This window comes from Ornithodoros turicata, chromosome 3, assembly GCF_037126465.1.
Source record: "Ornithodoros turicata isolate Travis chromosome 3, ASM3712646v1, whole genome shotgun sequence".
Classification (NCBI taxonomy): Eukaryota; Metazoa; Arthropoda; class Arachnida; order Ixodida; family Argasidae; genus Ornithodoros; species Ornithodoros turicata.
In genome coordinates this window covers 61,010,296-61,026,901 of record NC_088203.1, presented here as the reverse complement: position 1 = coordinate 61,026,901, position 16,606 = coordinate 61,010,296, and the positions used below count along the sequence as shown (strand labels likewise).

Here is a 16,606-nt window from a genome sequence, read left to right as displayed (position 1 = left end):
GAAATTACGATGTAAAATGTAAATCGCACAATCAAGAATTACAAATTCCGCGTTCAAAGAGCGGACGTCCTATCCACACAGGCTCTAAGTACCAACTGGACCAAGCACTAAAAAACATAATTTGAGGCTACGAAAATAGGCGGCAAATACTGTCTACTGATCACATACATGGAGACCCAGGTAATCGTCGCCATGCTTTAGAAAGCAACGAAGCTATCTTCGTGGACGAAACCCCAGCGCATGCTGGTAAGAGTCGCCGAAGCTTATAGTCAGTACTTTTTCGTTTATGCTAATTAGTTGATTATTAAAATTAATCGAATAACGTTATAATTGGTGACTTGAGCGCCAAACTGTCAATGAACAGTTGTAGAGTAAGCTGAGACAGTTTCGAATAAGGTTTCCTCAACGCGGTTCCTTTTACGGGTTTCTTTTTCCTGCCAAAAAAGGAAGCTCGCGAAATTTAAAAGAGTGCCACGTGCCTGCTGTCTACACCGCGCAGTTATACTTCGGCGGTGTGCTGCGGACCATTCGCGCAAGTATAGAGTTCTGCCATTGCTGCGTCCGCCATATAGCTGCGCGGGACATCCAGAAGCGATGGCAGAAAATGAGGAACGTAAGCGGCGTGCGGTCGATAATTGGGAGTTTTAAGAGAACGTATAAGTTTCACGATAAGGTTTCCGAAAGCATGATAAGCAAATCGCCTGATTCCATTACAGTGGCTGACATCACGTTGATGATATCTGACTGACTGACAGCGATACGGAGTCGAAATCGGAAGGCGCTTACGCTTTCCTAAAACTTCCTCATGTCAGGAAGCGACAAAGCGTGCAACCATTACCCTCGGCCAAACGATCAAAAATGCGCATCAAAGAGTACAATGGCTATATCACCAACTGTACGCGTTGCACGCGACACTCGTGTTTCTGCACAAGGCCCATGGTAACCTATGGTCGGCAAGGTAAGATAATTGGGGTAGATTTACATTCCCGGTGTGTCAGCATATTTTCGTGGCGACATGCTGCACGTGTATATGGTCAGGTTTGCCGTTGTGCCGAACGCAAATCATGTCACAGTCACAGGGCTGGCAACGTCCTTCGTCCGCTGCAACCTATCGCATTTGAAGCATCCTTTGAAGCATGTCCCCACAGAAGGCGTGATGGTGTGTGCAAAGTTTGAGAGAATGGCAGCTGAATACACTTTCCAAGGAAAGAGCGAGACCGAAAATGATGGTGGGATATTAACATATGTTTCTTTGATAGTGCTGATAGACTTGTGTGTGTGTATGTATGTGTGTGAGAGAGAGTAGATGAGTGAGTGAGTGAGCTTAAATTAAAAAAGCAAAACCAATATAGGGTGTTGAACATGAGAGAACTGATGTTCTGAGGCTGGAACAACATAGAAGGGACAAATACATACAAGGCCTCAAATTGCCTAAGAAATTAACGATGAAAGATGAAAGTCACTGAAAAGGTTACCCAGCCTTTCAAGATAGGTTGTTACGATTTGACGTGAACACCATTGGTAGCTTTCAAAAATTATGGTAGATTGAATATGCCACGATATCCCAACGTTGAAAATCCCAGATCTCAAAATCCACAATACCAAAATCACGAATCTCACGAAAATCACCAAAATCTGCGAATAACCGTGTTCAAAGTATGATATCACTCAGCAACGTGCCAGCTTCGTGTGTTTTCGATGTGCATCGAAGTTGTTTTACCGTAAGAAATAGTTTTTAGAGACGGCTAGGCTTAGCAAGGCGGATGCGCTGCAGCAACACAAAACAACCGACGTCGGTTAGTTACGGTCACGAGAGACATACAGGGTGCCCCAGCTAAATTCGAACAGACCTTTAAAAAATATATAAATCACTTTTTTCGAGATCAAGTCAATTGCAATATAGCATATGCTGACGGTCACTCATTAAAGGGCTATGAAATTTCCCCCCATATTTTTTTTTTCTGGAAACGGTTCTTCCCGCCGAGAAACTAATATGCCTAAATTTTTTCCGGGCGAAATCGCTCCACCCTGTGAGAAGCGCGCGCTTCAAGTTTCTCTTCCGCATTTCTCCTCTCCCGCGCGCATTCTCCTGTGGAGCGAGCAATGATGCGGGCCGTGCTGCTGGCCCCCGTTACGTCACCGGTGTGGCGCAATGTCAAGCAACGCTGTTGTGTGGCTTGGCTTCTGCCAGTCGCACCTACAAGGTCACAAGGTCGTGTCTGAGGTCTGAAGCATTACGTTTCTCTTCGTTGCAGGCGTTCGGATAACACGCTATAATGAACAGCTTTTTGTGTGTGAATCGTTTGCACACTTTCTCTGGTTGGTATGACATGTGAGCTGTACTTTTTCGTTGAATGTAATCCGCTTCTGCTCGGCGCACAGTAGGAAACGCAAATATCCAGCTCCGTGGCTATGAGATAAGGATTTTGCTGACGAGATACGTGTGCCTCTAGCGATTCACTGCAACGTTGTATTGGTTCTATCGCCGTCAATAATGGAAAGTGTCTGGTGGTTGCCTGGTGTTGCAATTGTATTTACGTGTTGGTATCTGACCACAAAGCAAGTGCGTTGTAAAGTGCGACTGTGGTATTTGGAAGCTGACCCCCTTTCTTGCTCGATTTCCTTGTACGAATTATCAATGCAAAAGACTGGACGTAATGTGTAATGTTCGTTTTACCTTGTTTCAACTCGTGTTCACCATTACCATTACTAGTATCATTCAAAGCAGCTTCGCGCTTTCAAGCGATTCTGATTTACTCTGCATTTTGTGGTCTAGAGACGCGACGGGATCGCCGTATTTGCTTCCGTCAGAGGACCTATTCTTTGCCTAAGAATATGTTTCACGCAAGAATTTGTGTTTTATGAGGTATTCAGTGTTGAGAACGTCGTAAATGTGAACAGTTAGCATTAACAACGAACATGCCTAGAGAAACTCAAATGCAGCATATGCTGTATGAGTATTCTGCAAGTTTAACACATTTATTGTTCAACGAGGTTTACAATAGTATGTAATACATTGATAATCAATTCCGAGACTGAGGGACACAAACTAACGACACCAGCTCGCCTGCTTCGTTGTCACCTTATACTATGGTGTTACATAAGCTTACAGTCACTAGTTGTGGTACCTGGAAAGAGGCAAAAGCTCCAGTAGTCACGTAACATGCCCTATATTTTGCCAGTTAAGAAGAATAAAAAAGAAAGGGAGGGAAGTAATCGGTACAATTTCAAATAAACTGCTTTTGGTCTTCTGGGGAAAAATCTGCCCTCTTCGTAAAAGGACTGTTCAATATACCACCTGGACAGACAGTCCTGCAGAGAGTCCTGAGAGCTGTGCAGGCTCAACTCAGGATGTCGGCCCACTTGTATACGTGTCAAGGACGAGGGCACCAGGCTCAAACAGCTGAAACGTCGGCATTTAACTCAAATGGTATGGTAACCAAAATACACAAGAGCTAATAATTGAAACATCTACACATGCACATTATATGCTACACATGCATAATTTTTATGCATATCCAAACACAGGATGTATTCTATCTTACACTGGCACATAGCTCATCTAACAACTGTATTGGTACCAATGTTATCAGCAAATAAGGGCTGAAGTCAATGCGGAGGCGTTACAGGATGCCCAGAGTAAGTTGAACTGGTTGAACACAACAGTACACCACTGATAGTAGCGTTGGTAAGGTTACTTTTGGTATTATAAAACAAAGCACACAGTTGTAGCAGGAACAAAATCTCCTGACGACATGGTGCGTCAAACATAGGCTTCTTTATTTTAGAGGTGAACTGCAGAGCACTTGCTGGAGTTCTTCTGGCATGCTACCCCGGTGAAAGACTTTAGCTGCCATACACTTGTGCCGCACTGGTTTGAGAGGAGAGAAAGAATAACACAGTATGCAACTCCAGTTCCGGTGAACGCAAATGAATGTAATCCACCTGAGTAATGATTATAAGATAAGGAACAAAAGTCTGCACCTCTTAAAAGCAACCTAGCTTACTCAGGTGTCAACTAGAAAATGTCCTCCTCAATATCGTATTTGTGAACATGATAAAGTAAACTAAAAAAAAAAAAGAACGCGTGAACAATATACAGAGCCTGAATTGCAGGCAAGACAATGGTGCAAATAGGAATCTGGAAGGAGGCTGCACAACATTTGTCTGCTCTGAATAGTGGATTGCTGTGATCACGCTGTCTCACCTCAGGGGTTTCAAGCTCCGCTGAGGAAGTTACCTGTCAACATGAAAGCAGATGTGTGAAGAGAAAAGAACGGATACCATATGTTCAATATATTACATAAATATTCTGTTAAAGTATGGTTTCTAAGATCATGCTAAGCGAAGTCTATTTTTATCAACAGTGAGTTTTTTAACACCACCTAAGTTTACTGACTAGATTCGGTAACTTCTAATTTGTCTTTTTTTTTGCTCTCTCTCGCTCCCTCTCGTGTGCCGTAAGCGGCTGTAAAGTTCCAAGTCACGCCGATGAGAATTTACCCAATTACACAATCCTGAAATCTGTGATAGCATTTGGACCTAACGGACTGAGAGATCCCCAATAGCGAAAAGTACTCACACTTTTGCGCCGTTTAGGTGGATGTTCTTTCCCTGGTGTGGACAGGTATTGTGATGGTGCTACACTTTGATTCAAACGACACTAAGCTCGGTATCCAGTACGTTGAAGAGATTCAGCGTCCCCTTCGTAATCGGAATCATGGAAATGTTGGGGACAAACATGAGCAGTCGATGGCACCACACTGTCTTTCCATTCCGGCGGTACGATTGCTTCGTGTCTTCAAAAGCTGTCCGTCTCGTCACTGGGAAGCACGTGACATTGGGTGCTCGGCGTCTATTGACGTGAATTAGGGCAACCAACCATCCAACATCGTCTCGGCATGTCGGCGAAAACCACATGATGCGACTGCGGCCAACGCTGGGGGCTGGCGTCATGGAGATTTCCACTCCCGATGAACGCATACGCGGGATCCTTCGGCGCATGCTCATGGCGGGGCCACGACACGTCACGATGTCGCGTCGCGAACCCGGCCGTGGTTGGTTCCGTCAAGTTGCTCGCTGTGCCTCCGCGCAAGCTGCACTCCCTTCGCCGCTCCGTTCAAATTCGCTCCCGAGAATACTCCTCGCACGAAGGAGGTAATATGTTGGTTCTAGGCTGAGAAAAATGTTTCTTTCTGATGAAAACGAGAAAAAATCATGTCATGGTCTCTTTAAGAGGGCACCAGCAAACTCCTAAGGCAATGTCCTAATTAACTTTCAATAATTTACTTTTTAATTATAAAAACTATAAATTTGTTCCAATGAAAACATCTGGTCCCTTCGGTCACCTGATACCGTAGGCATTTTCAGAACAAAAATTCGTTCGATAGATCGTCCGCAAAAAACTCGTGAAGGAGCACCATTTTTTCTTTATTTTGTTCATTGCGCATCTTCAGAGACGCGTCTTTCCTTCACCCCAAATGTGAGAGGGTGAAAGTGCGCACTATCGCCTCTTGCGTCATGGAAAAAGATTAAAAGAAAACAGAAGATGCAACTGAAGATAAGGGGGGAATTTATAGGCAGAAAAAAATGAAAAGGAAAGATAGAAGGGGAAAGGTCAGCCATGCAGCACGTCGGCTTGCTATTCTCTAAACAAAAAAAGACATTAAAAAGACATAAATAAATAAATAAATAAAAAGAAAAGAAAACAAGAAAATGAAGAAGATATTATAATTGGGTGTTTACGTCGCGAGACAACTGAGATCATGAGCGACGCCACAGCGGTTGGTCTGTGGATTGCTTTTGCCCACCTGAGGGTTCTTTAACGTGCGATGAAAGCTCATCACACGGCACCCCGTATTTAACGTCCCTCGCGGAAGACGGCGTGTCTAAGCAACTTGTAACCTGCCACCAAGTTGCTGGCGTCCTCGGCCGGGTTCGAACCCGCGATCTCGGGATCAGAAGGCGAACACGCTACCGACTGAGCCACCGAGGCCGGTTAAATGAAGAAGAAACCCGGCTCACAGGGAGCGCAGGAGGCCCGTATCAAGCAGAAAACGGAGCACCGCTTTTGTGACACTCCACTGGCTAGCTCGCTGCACGGGCCCAAGGAGTGTCCTCCTTGGGCTCCGTCCATCCGTCCGTCCGTGCACTCAAGCTCTGAGAGGTGTTGCCAGAGCACGGCACGATGATGGTGGTGACGCTGACAGTGGAGGAGCTGATGGGAGATATCTTCCAAGATGAGGGCAGTTCCGATAGCGTCACCCGATACATTTGTTTCTGTTTTGTTTCCGCAAGTTCATCTTCGACGCATGAGGGGGCACTGTGCTCCTTCACCCTCTCACATTGGGAGTGAAGGGAAGACGGGCCTCTGGAGATGCGCAATGAACAAAAGAAAAAAAGAAAAAAGGTGTTCCTTCACGAATTTTGTGCGGACGATCTATCGGACGGATTTTTGTTCTGAAAACGGTTACTGTATCAGGTGACCCAAGAGACCAGATGTTCTCATTGGGACAACTTCGTAGCTTTTATAATTCTAAAGTTAAATATTGAAAGTTAATTAGGACATTGCCTTAGGAGGAGTGCCCTTCAGCATATGCTATATTCCAACTGACTTCATCTCGAAAAAAGTGATATATATATATATATTTTTTACAAAAATCTGTTCGCATTTAGGTGGGACACCCTGTATATTGCTGTAGTGAGACCAAGCTAGTAGTGAGGTAGTAGTAGTAAAAGAGGGTTAAAAATTGTGTGGATCATGATTAAAAGCGCGAAAAACTCCAGTGCCAGCAAGACGACGTCCCGTTTGGCTGACATTTCCCCCTTTTTTCTTTCCTTCGGTATAATAAATATATCCCTCCCCCCCCCCTGCCAGGGAGCTAAAGTAACAGACAAAGACACATAAGAGTTTATGTTAGCTCCCCGGCACTGGGGTTTTTAGCGCTTTTAATCATGAGTAGTATTAAGTTTAAGTCTGTTGACTACAGCTCCCTGCGCATGTTGTAAGGCAGTGCACATGGTCCCAATGTGCTCCTAGGCGATTCGCGTCTCTGTAGTGATAATCGGCCATTAAAATTTGTCGCAGAGGTAGACCGCTACCCCCTGCCACACAGCCCAGGCTTAACGGCATCATCAATAACATATTTATTTTGATAATGGTGGTTAAGGTGCTTCATCGCCAGAAGTGATACACACTCCCTTATTGGTCACGGTCATTTTGCCGATGAACCTCACTGTGAGGACCGAAATCCACGTTGTACAGAAACGATTGTACTAATTTTAGGGCAGATCTTTGGCGGCTGGATCTGACCATGGACCAAGCAATTTCATCATAGTAAGAGAGTCTAGCTGATTTAAAGGATTTCACGGCACATTACCGCGGTGCCCAAATATTTTTGAAGACTGACTCAACAAAAGCCTACCACCAGGTTTTGGCCCATCCCCCTGGCATCTCGATGACGACCGGCACAACGAAGTTCAGCCCCTTCGAGTATACAGGGTGTCCCAGATAACGTGTCATTGAATTCTAATAGGGATGTGCCAACCGAATCCGCGAATCCACGAATCCTATGCAGGGATTCGAGATTCGGGGACCCGAATCCCAGTGCCCAAAACGGCGAATCGAATCTTTCAAATCCACCAACCACGTGTGTTTGTTTCTTTTTCAAATTGGCGCCTCCGGAGTCCGCTGAACGCCTCATTGGCCGACACGTGTTTTCTTGTTTGTTTACATTGCTCTGGACTGAAAAAGTTCAGGCAGGAACTGTTACATTACAAGTTTAAAAGTGGTTTTGCTTTTGACTGTTGCTTAGTTTTATGGAAATAATTCAGGCTCGAGAATTTATGCATTTCTTGTAGTCGATGAACAACATGTTAAATAAATTACGTTTAAGAAGAACTATATGGGTATATTTTCTCCTGAAACTGAAGCATTCTTTAACTTGTTAGGTATCATATTCTGCTTCAAAACTGTTTTCACTAGGGTTTTTTTTTTGCCTTTAAAGTCTTTTTAAAAAAGGATTCGAAAGATTCGAGGTTCGTTAGATTCGTGGATTCATAGAACCTTCCTTGGATTCGGATTCGGATTCGAAAAATTTTGGGTTCGTCCTATCTCTAAATTCTAATAATAAAAAACGTCACCACCTAGAATCATGCGGTCAACGGCATTTGTTCTTACTTGGTTTTTGCCAACTCCTGAAGTGAATGTCATGTAACGGAAGTTTGATTATGTAAATTTTTCCGAACTGAACTCGGAATGTTATCAGGTAAAGGTCACTTTTTTACCCCGCCAATGTGACGAGCGTGCCGAATTTAGTCAAATTCATGATAATTGACAGGGATATTGAGGAGCTATCCCATCGGAAAAAATAGCCGAATGCTTTATGGATCACACGCAGCATAGCGCGCAATGAATTTTCCGGCGCAATTGTTGTCAGTCCGAGGAAAAGTGGTTGGAAACCCGGCGCACACCGGGATAGCAGAGAGAGATAACACAGACATGGCTTATCGCGTCCGGCTTCCGTTGGGATCATGCCTTCCCTTTCCCAATTTCAGGAACTGTCACTTTTTCTGCCATCACTTTGTGGGCTCGGTTCCAACCTCCTTTCTTCCCAGTCCAAAGAGTGACCGCTCCTGAAATTGAGAGAGGGAAGGTATGGTCCCAGCCGAAGCCGGACGCGATAAGCTATGTCTTTGTTATCTCTTTCTACCATGCCGGTGTGGGCTGGGTTTCCAACCTGGACTGACAATTACTTCCCTGCAAAATCCGTCGCGCGCTATCTTCTGCGAGCTCCGTAGAGCATGATTTTCGGCTATTTTTTTCAGATACGAGACTTCCTCAATATTCCTGTTAATTATCATTAATTTGAGTAAATTCGGCACGCTCTTCACATTGGTGGGGTAAAAAAGTGATCTTTACTTGGCAAATTTCCGAGTTCAGTCCGCAAAAATTTACATAATTAAATCTACATTAGATGACATACACGTCAGGAGGTGGCAAAAACCTAGTAACAAATGACGTTGACCTCATGATTGCAGGTGTCGTTTTTTTTAAAATTATAATTCAATGACACGTTTTCTGGGACACCCTGTATACAGATGGCCCTCCCACTATGCAACGTCCCGTAGACGTTCCAACGTTTCATCAGCCAAGTTTTGCGCGCCTTTGATTTTGAATTGCCTATCGCGACGACATACCCATGGACAGTAACGCTGCTGCAGAAACATCACTACCACTTGCGGCAGCTGCTCTCCAGCAGCTTTTCTCGAGACCGCATGAGTACGGAACCATTACTAACTCCGTGAAAGTGATCATACTCATCTTCTGAGCCATACTGTTACGCAGGATGGGATATGCCCGCTTTACAGTACACAGTCATCATGAACAACCCTCAGCCCGACACACAGCGAAGTCTTAGTAAGCTTTAAAGCGACAGTCCGGAGGTCTGGTGATTTTCGAATAACGACTGTATTAGATTCCAAGCAGTACATGTATGCTACATGTGAAACGAGAAAGCTTAATTCGTCCTCGTTGTAGAGAAAATGAATTTGATTGTATGCGAATTCCATATCCGGTTTCGGTATCCCCCGACCACGCCCGACACTAGTGACGTCACGGGTGTCAAGACAAAGCAGCGTCTGCAGCGACGACGCGAGACGCAATGCAATCGAAAGTGTTTTTAGCATGAGCGCTACGGACGAAGAAGAGCTGCTTTCTGAGAGCGACGACGACCTTTATTATGACAACTACGTCGAAGACGAATGTCAGTTCATAACAGGCCATTTGCCAGTACCGCAAGTACGCACGGAAGCATGCATGGGACGGACGAGGCTCCTTCGTCGCTGGAGATTCCCATTCAAGCAGTAGATTTATTTAGGTGACAGCTTGTTGTCTGCACGCGAGTTTTGTGTCTGTTTACACGGCATATGTTGTTGAGCCAGCGTTCTGTATATTTTGTTTAGATGCTGGTGCTTAGGCTGCAATCCGGGACGTCCGGATGGATTTCTGTGCTGCCGAAGCGTCGTGATTATTTCCCGAATCTGCGACGAAAACAACATTGATTGCATTGCTCAGCATCATATGTTTCCACTACTGTGCCTTCACCGTCAACTTCTCTCCGTTTTGTACGACACATGAGGCACTACATCCCCACCCAACTGGAGCAACACAGAGACGGGAACAGGTACTGTAACAACCATGTTTATACTTACTGAACCGTGTTTTTACATATGAAACCCACGAAAGTGTGAGTAGTAGATGTAAAATTCCTAGCATATCAAACTAAGTTTCGGGACGGCAGCGGAAATTTGACTTATTCTTTCCTTTCTCTCTCTTTTGTGTGTGTGTGTGTGTGCAGTACCCTCCGGTTTGCAGCATATCCCTTGTTCGTATGTTGGGTGTGGGGCCGCCTTGGCCGTGGACATCGCAGGCAATTACCCGGCTGCTGCGTATCATCTATTCGCAGTGTATTTCCATCACCAGTCCATCACGGATTTCAAGGTGGACAGATATAACAAACAGTTCCAATGTTGATAAGTCCCAAACGTCGCCACAACAGCATTGGACAGCTGTTTCGGCCTTATTGGGCCTTCATCAGCAATGCGTAGGTGGGCGACGTTTGAGCGAGTGGCGTCGGAAGGTCACGTGGAACGTGATGTCCTCCCGTCAGGGTGAGTGACTCACCTCTGAAAGCCCAGTGAGAAGCCAGTAAAGTATTAAATGAAGAAAAATAGCATACGCTCTTTGGCTGCACGTTGAACATATGTTTATAAGTCCCAAACGTCGCCACACCAGCATTGGACAGCTGTTTCGGTCTTATTGGGCCTTCATCAGCAATGCGTAGGTGGGCGACGTTTGAGCGAGTGGCGTCGGAAGGTCACGTGGAACGTGACGTCCTCCCGTCAGGGTGAGTGACTCACCTCTGAAAGCCCAGTGCGAAGCCAGTAAAGTATTAAATGAAGAAAAATAGCATACGCTCTTTGGCTGCACGTTGAACATATGTTTATAAGTCCCAAACGTCGCCACACCAGCATTGGACAGCTGTTTCGGTCTTATTGGGCCTTCATCAGCAATGCGTAGGTGGGCGACGTTTGAGCGAGTGGCGTCGGAAGGTCACGTGGAACGTGACGTCCTCCCGTCAGGGTGAGTGACTCACCTCTGAAAGCCCAGTGCGAAGCCAGTAAAGTATTAAATGAAGAAAAATAGCATACGCTCTTTGGCTGCACGTTGAACATATGTTTATAAGTCCCAAACGTCGCCACACCAGCATTGGACAGCTGTTTCGGCCTTATTGGGCCTTCACCAGCAATGCGTAGGTGGGCGACGTTTGAGCGAGTGGCGTCGGAAGGTCACCTGGAACGTGATGTCCTCCCGTCAGGGTGAGTGACTCACCTCTGAAAGCCCAGTGCGAAGCCAGTAAAGTATTAAATGAAGAAAAATAGCATACGCTCTTTGGCTGCACGTTGAACATATGTTTATAAGTCCCAAACGTCGCCACACCAGCATTGGACAGCTGTTTCGGTCTTATTGGGCCTTCATCAGCAATGCGTAGGTGGGCGACGTTTGAGCGAGTGGCGTCGGAAGGTCACGTGGAACGTGACGTCCTCCCGTCAGGGTGAGTGACTCACCTCTGAAAGCCCAGTGCGAAGCCAGTAAAGTATTAAATGAAGAAAAATAGCATACGCTCTTTGGCTGCACGTTGAACATATGTTTATAAGTCCCAAACGTCGCCACACCAGCATTGGACAGCTGTTTCGGCCTTATTGGGCCTTCATCAGCAATGCGTAGGTGGGCGATGTTTGAGCGAGTGGCGTCGGAAGGTCACGTGGAACGTGATGTCCTCCCGTCAGGGTGAGTGACTCACTCACTCACTCTATGATTGGCGAACGATTTTGCTGCCCAGCCTGCCTTGAAACCTGGCTGTACTCTTGTACAAGCTACACAGAAGCCGTGAAACAATTTTTTTTTTACATTGATAGAAAACACGCACTTGTGATGCTACAGAGATTACAGGACTTCTGGATGTCTTGCAGAAGTTGCATGCCCATCCAAGACTCATGTTGAAAAATACCACAAGATTATTTTAGCATTGCATGCCTACCTCTGCATCAAACTAAGGCAGACATTTGGAACATCTGCACTGAAAACTAATAATATAAATATTACAAGATGGGATAACGGATATGAAATCCATATGTGGCTTCAAAATTATGCATTGCATGTCCAGCACATTGTCCTAGACATCCTAAATCACAATAGAAGTACGTGTGTGTATTGTGCCCAGTTTTGAACCAGTTAGGGAATTGAGAAGATTCCTTGCTATTACCTGCTCTGTATAATCACGTTCTTTCTCATTGCAGGATAATGCGTCGTAAGCCTCTTCATCAGCACGTAGTGCGCAGTATGTAAGTTGTAAGGCTGGTGTGTATTGTGCGGTTTGTTTATTTTATTGTAAATATAAAATGTTTGGGTATTCGCAGTGCTGTGAAATAATTGATTTGTGAAAAAACACTTTATGTTCATAAAATTATATTTTGTGCAAATAAGAGGAGAGGACAATTATTATTCAGCATACTTGCGATATTTAATTTCTCCACATTTGAACATTTTTTTCCATGACCTTTATGCTAGCGCACAATGCAAGATATTCCTATTTTTCCCATGTGAAACAATTAAGACACAAACTGATATTTAAAATGATGTTCAGCAAACCAAAAAAGAAAAAAAGATAAGCATGTGCATGTTGCATCTTAGCCTCGCTATTCCGCAAACGATGTAACTGGCATACACAACATGGGCGTGGATTCTAATTCTAACAAGTAAGCTGAACAACGACAGACAAATGACACAGAACCATATTTTCCATGCTCATTTGAATCTGAATTTCGGGATCGTCAACACTGGAAGTCATGACCATCACACAGCACACATAATTTTCCAGCATTAACTCACATCTTGTATTGGCAGAAATAAATAGCAATTCTGGTAGAGGAAGTACTGACTCCGGTGTATATGAGCAAGGCCCATGATGTCGAACAGGCGCAGCGACTTGGTGATGCTGCTACCAGAGAAAAGGATTGCCGAGCACATTGCAATATTGCCCACGGGTTTCTCATGAACCAGTGGCTGGCTGTTCCACTGGTTCCTGTGGCCATTCTTACAAGTGATTGTAGCTCTTGCAAGCGTTCCCATTGTTGTGAGCTGCACGTTTGTGAGTGATGATGAGCACCCGGAACACACTTTTAGGAGTTCTATAAGGCTGGAGCGTGCCACAATGGACATGTCGTGCGCTGATGAAGGCTGCGCTAAGGACCTGAGAGTAATTTTTAATCTTACTGACATGACAAAACTTCAAAAGTCGTACAACCCCACACTGTGAACAAAACAACGCTCCAGGAAATGTATCACACAATTCTTTCCTGCCTTTGTTAGTTTGTTGCAGCATCTCTGCTACATTTGTAATAATAACAGCAAGTGGGGAGTCAGGTGGCAAAACCCCATTGCTGTAAAGGAATGTAAGTACTAACTGCTTTCTTGCAGATGATAATGAAGCAGACAGCGAAGGTAAAGAGCGTCCTCCCACAATGTATCGTAATATTCGCCATCACCATCCAACTCATCAACAAGATGGCGCGTATCTACCACATCTATTGGCCTGTTTGGGAAGCAATAAACCAAGGGTTGGTGGCAGAAGGCTAGGAAATGTACAGGGAGTAAAAAATTTTGCACTCACTCTCCATCACTGTCATAGCCAAGCTCCGAGCTGAGTTGATATGACGGGTCATCGCAGAAAGGCTTTGACCTATATCAGATGGCAGTGAGACATTAGTACGGCTTCATACACAGATGTATAAAATTAACCACATTTATGTTTTGCCACTAGATTGTCACTCTATAGCCTTCGTTAGTTTTGTGACACTAAAGTCATCATGATGAACATGTGTATTCACTATGACAAGCCCAACCACGCCATGCTTTCTTTTTCAGTGCAGTATGAACAGTACTGACAAAATATGCATGATATTGCACAGTTAATTACCTGGGTTCCTCCTCAAAACTGACAAACAGTACTGACAAAATATGCATGATATTGCACAGTTAATTACCTGGGTTCCTCCTCAAAACTGACAATATCGGCTGTGTCATCATGAACTGGTGATGAAGCTGACAAGGAAAAAGGTGGAGGCTCCACAGCAGGTGTTGAGGATCTAGGGAGAGCTTGGACACTATCTGATGGCTCAGGAACTTCCACTATGACAAAACGAGGTTGATCCTCTGTAGACACTGTCTGAGTGGTTGCATCTTGTGCGGGTGGTCTCCATTTTGTGACTGTGGGCTTTCCTCCAAACGTATCGCATCTGTCTGTGTTGCTGCATTTTTCATTGCATGCCGAGGCCCTATGAATGGGTACGGAATTGCAGTGAGCAACTTACATTTGTAAAGCGAGTGACTAGTTTGACTGTGTGCAAAATACTTTTTTCAGGACCATAATGACTTGGTATATTCCACTTATACACAAACACCAAGATATAGTTACATCATGGATGGCTTTTAACCAAACTGATGTCTGAAGTAAAAATTGTTAAACATGCAAGGGTGAAATAAACAACTAGTTTGCATATGACAACCAGAATGCAAAATGTATTGTAGTTAGTCAATATGGTTTTACAACGGGTTTTGCAGAGTTTCAGACCCAACGATGCAGTATTAACAGAAATTGTGCCACCTTTGTCAGTACCTGATGATGCAGTGTAATGCACACCAGACCCCTGGGAGTCAGGTGGAGAGGGTTGCGATACACATTGGGAAAAAAAGAACCAGAATACATCAGCGCATGCAGGCTTTGTCTCATCTGCATATTTTTCTTCCATGTTCCTTCTGCCAACTGAACTACGAAAACACAGCACACATTTCCCCGATACTACCCATGCAGTTCACCTGTGATCTTCACTACGCAGGGCAAACTCACGAGTACCACTCCGGCAGTGAGCGCGATACTAGTTTCAGGAAATGGCCGATGACAAATATTGCGGCTCAATACGTATTTTTCTATTTTTACAAAGCAGAAAATTATTCTTCACCATACTCACTTGTCTCTTCAAAAGGAACTGGCACTGCACCGTGGCCGTGCTCCTGCGCATCAATCATAGGTGTGGAGCAAACAATATGTGAACTTGAGATGATCAGGAAAGTTAGGGCTACTTACGCTATCGTAGCTCGAAGAAGCTGATGATGCGTTGACACCAACCAGAGGATCAATGAAGACCGAAGGTACCGCGTCAGATTTCAAGGTATGGCTTCGTCTTTTCTGGACGAGATATGCCAAGCTCCCCCCGCTTAGTTCTGTCAGACTCTTCGAAGGAATCCGCGGTAAAGTGCTCGGAACAGAGGGTACTTGATTCGTAGAACTGCCATCCGGGGCGACGAACCTTTGCTATCCATAGCTGTCGACGCTGGCACTTCGGGAAACCGAAAAACGATACTCCTGTTGTGTTCTCTTTGTTGTTCTTGCAGTGAACCTGTGTCCTCCCATTGCCACAAACGTGTTCAGCAACGTCGAAGTAGCAAAAAGGCGGCACGTATTGAAATATCGAAAGTACGAAAAGCCACTGGCGACTGCTAGACAGGCGACAGTCGTCCGAGGCACGGCGGAGCAGTGACCGGAACTCGACACCGGTGACGTCACCAGTGATCGGAGTGCGGCTTTCAATCCGGGGTAGTGTCGAAAGTTCAAAATTCCATAAAAAATTCCCGGGGCCGAATCCAAAGGAAAGCTTTTGCATGGTGGCTCCAGGAAACATAAGAAATCGTATAATAAAGCCCGCAAACTTTGCATGATAGCTCCAGACAGTCCCTTTAAAGAGCGATCACTTCCTACTCCCGTTCTATTAACCACTAGCCTGCCCTCATGGCAAACTTGCATACCGTTCGCGCTACTACCAGCTGGAAGAAGACCCCTGTAAAGGAGGTGTTGCTCCTCAACATGAGTTCTGATCGGCGATGATGGCACGTCCAATCTCTGATACCCAAGAGCTTCGCACTGTTTCCTGTTGTTTGGTAACTTGTGGTAGGTAACACTTGAATGCTCAGATGAATTGTTCTAACAGCCAGGAGCATAGCAACGTCGCATTCTCGACAGCTTCGCTGTGGCATATCACATATCGCTGCAGCTCCTAAAAGGCAAGGTCAGCACAAGCAAGTGCGCTTTCCAAATGATGCCGTGTCGAAATGTTCTCAAGCTACCACCATCAGTGCTTCTCGAAAGAGAATGTTACTTGTTTCCGGCTTTAGTAATAACATAACAGCTGTTTGCCAATGCACAGAGAACAAAAAAAAAAAAAAAACCAAGCGGTCAAGCCGAGATAGTTGAAACCTAGAGGAGTGACGTCGGTGCGCCCTCGCGCAGGGTTGGCCGACCATTTACCGGGATGTCGGTGCAACTAAAAAAGTATTTTTCTAAGAAGCTAAAAAAACGGGCAAAAGAATCTGCACAAAGATTCAATGTACCCTAATGGAAACACAGCGTGAGTATCGTTGAAATCTGTGGTACCAAAAGTCGGTGTACATGAGCTTTAAGATGATCATGTAAATGGCATAATAGCTGTT

At 44.9% G+C, this 16,606-nt stretch overlaps 1 protein-coding gene and 1 long non-coding RNA gene across 7 annotated transcripts in view; both read right to left on the bottom strand.

Annotated features, from left to right (window-relative positions):
• The window catches only part of LOC135388516 (uncharacterized), a 102,962-nt gene that overhangs the window by 81,509 nt on the left and 4,847 nt on the right, over positions 1–16,606 (bottom strand). The window lies entirely within an intron of this gene.
• On the bottom strand, positions 2,708–4,972 carry LOC135387182 (uncharacterized). Its single transcript, XR_010420919.1, has 3 exons — positions 4,583–4,972; positions 4,208–4,240; positions 2,708–3,871 (listed from the first exon to the last, which is right to left on the bottom strand). It is a non-coding gene; the product is annotated as an uncharacterized LOC135387182 (long non-coding RNA).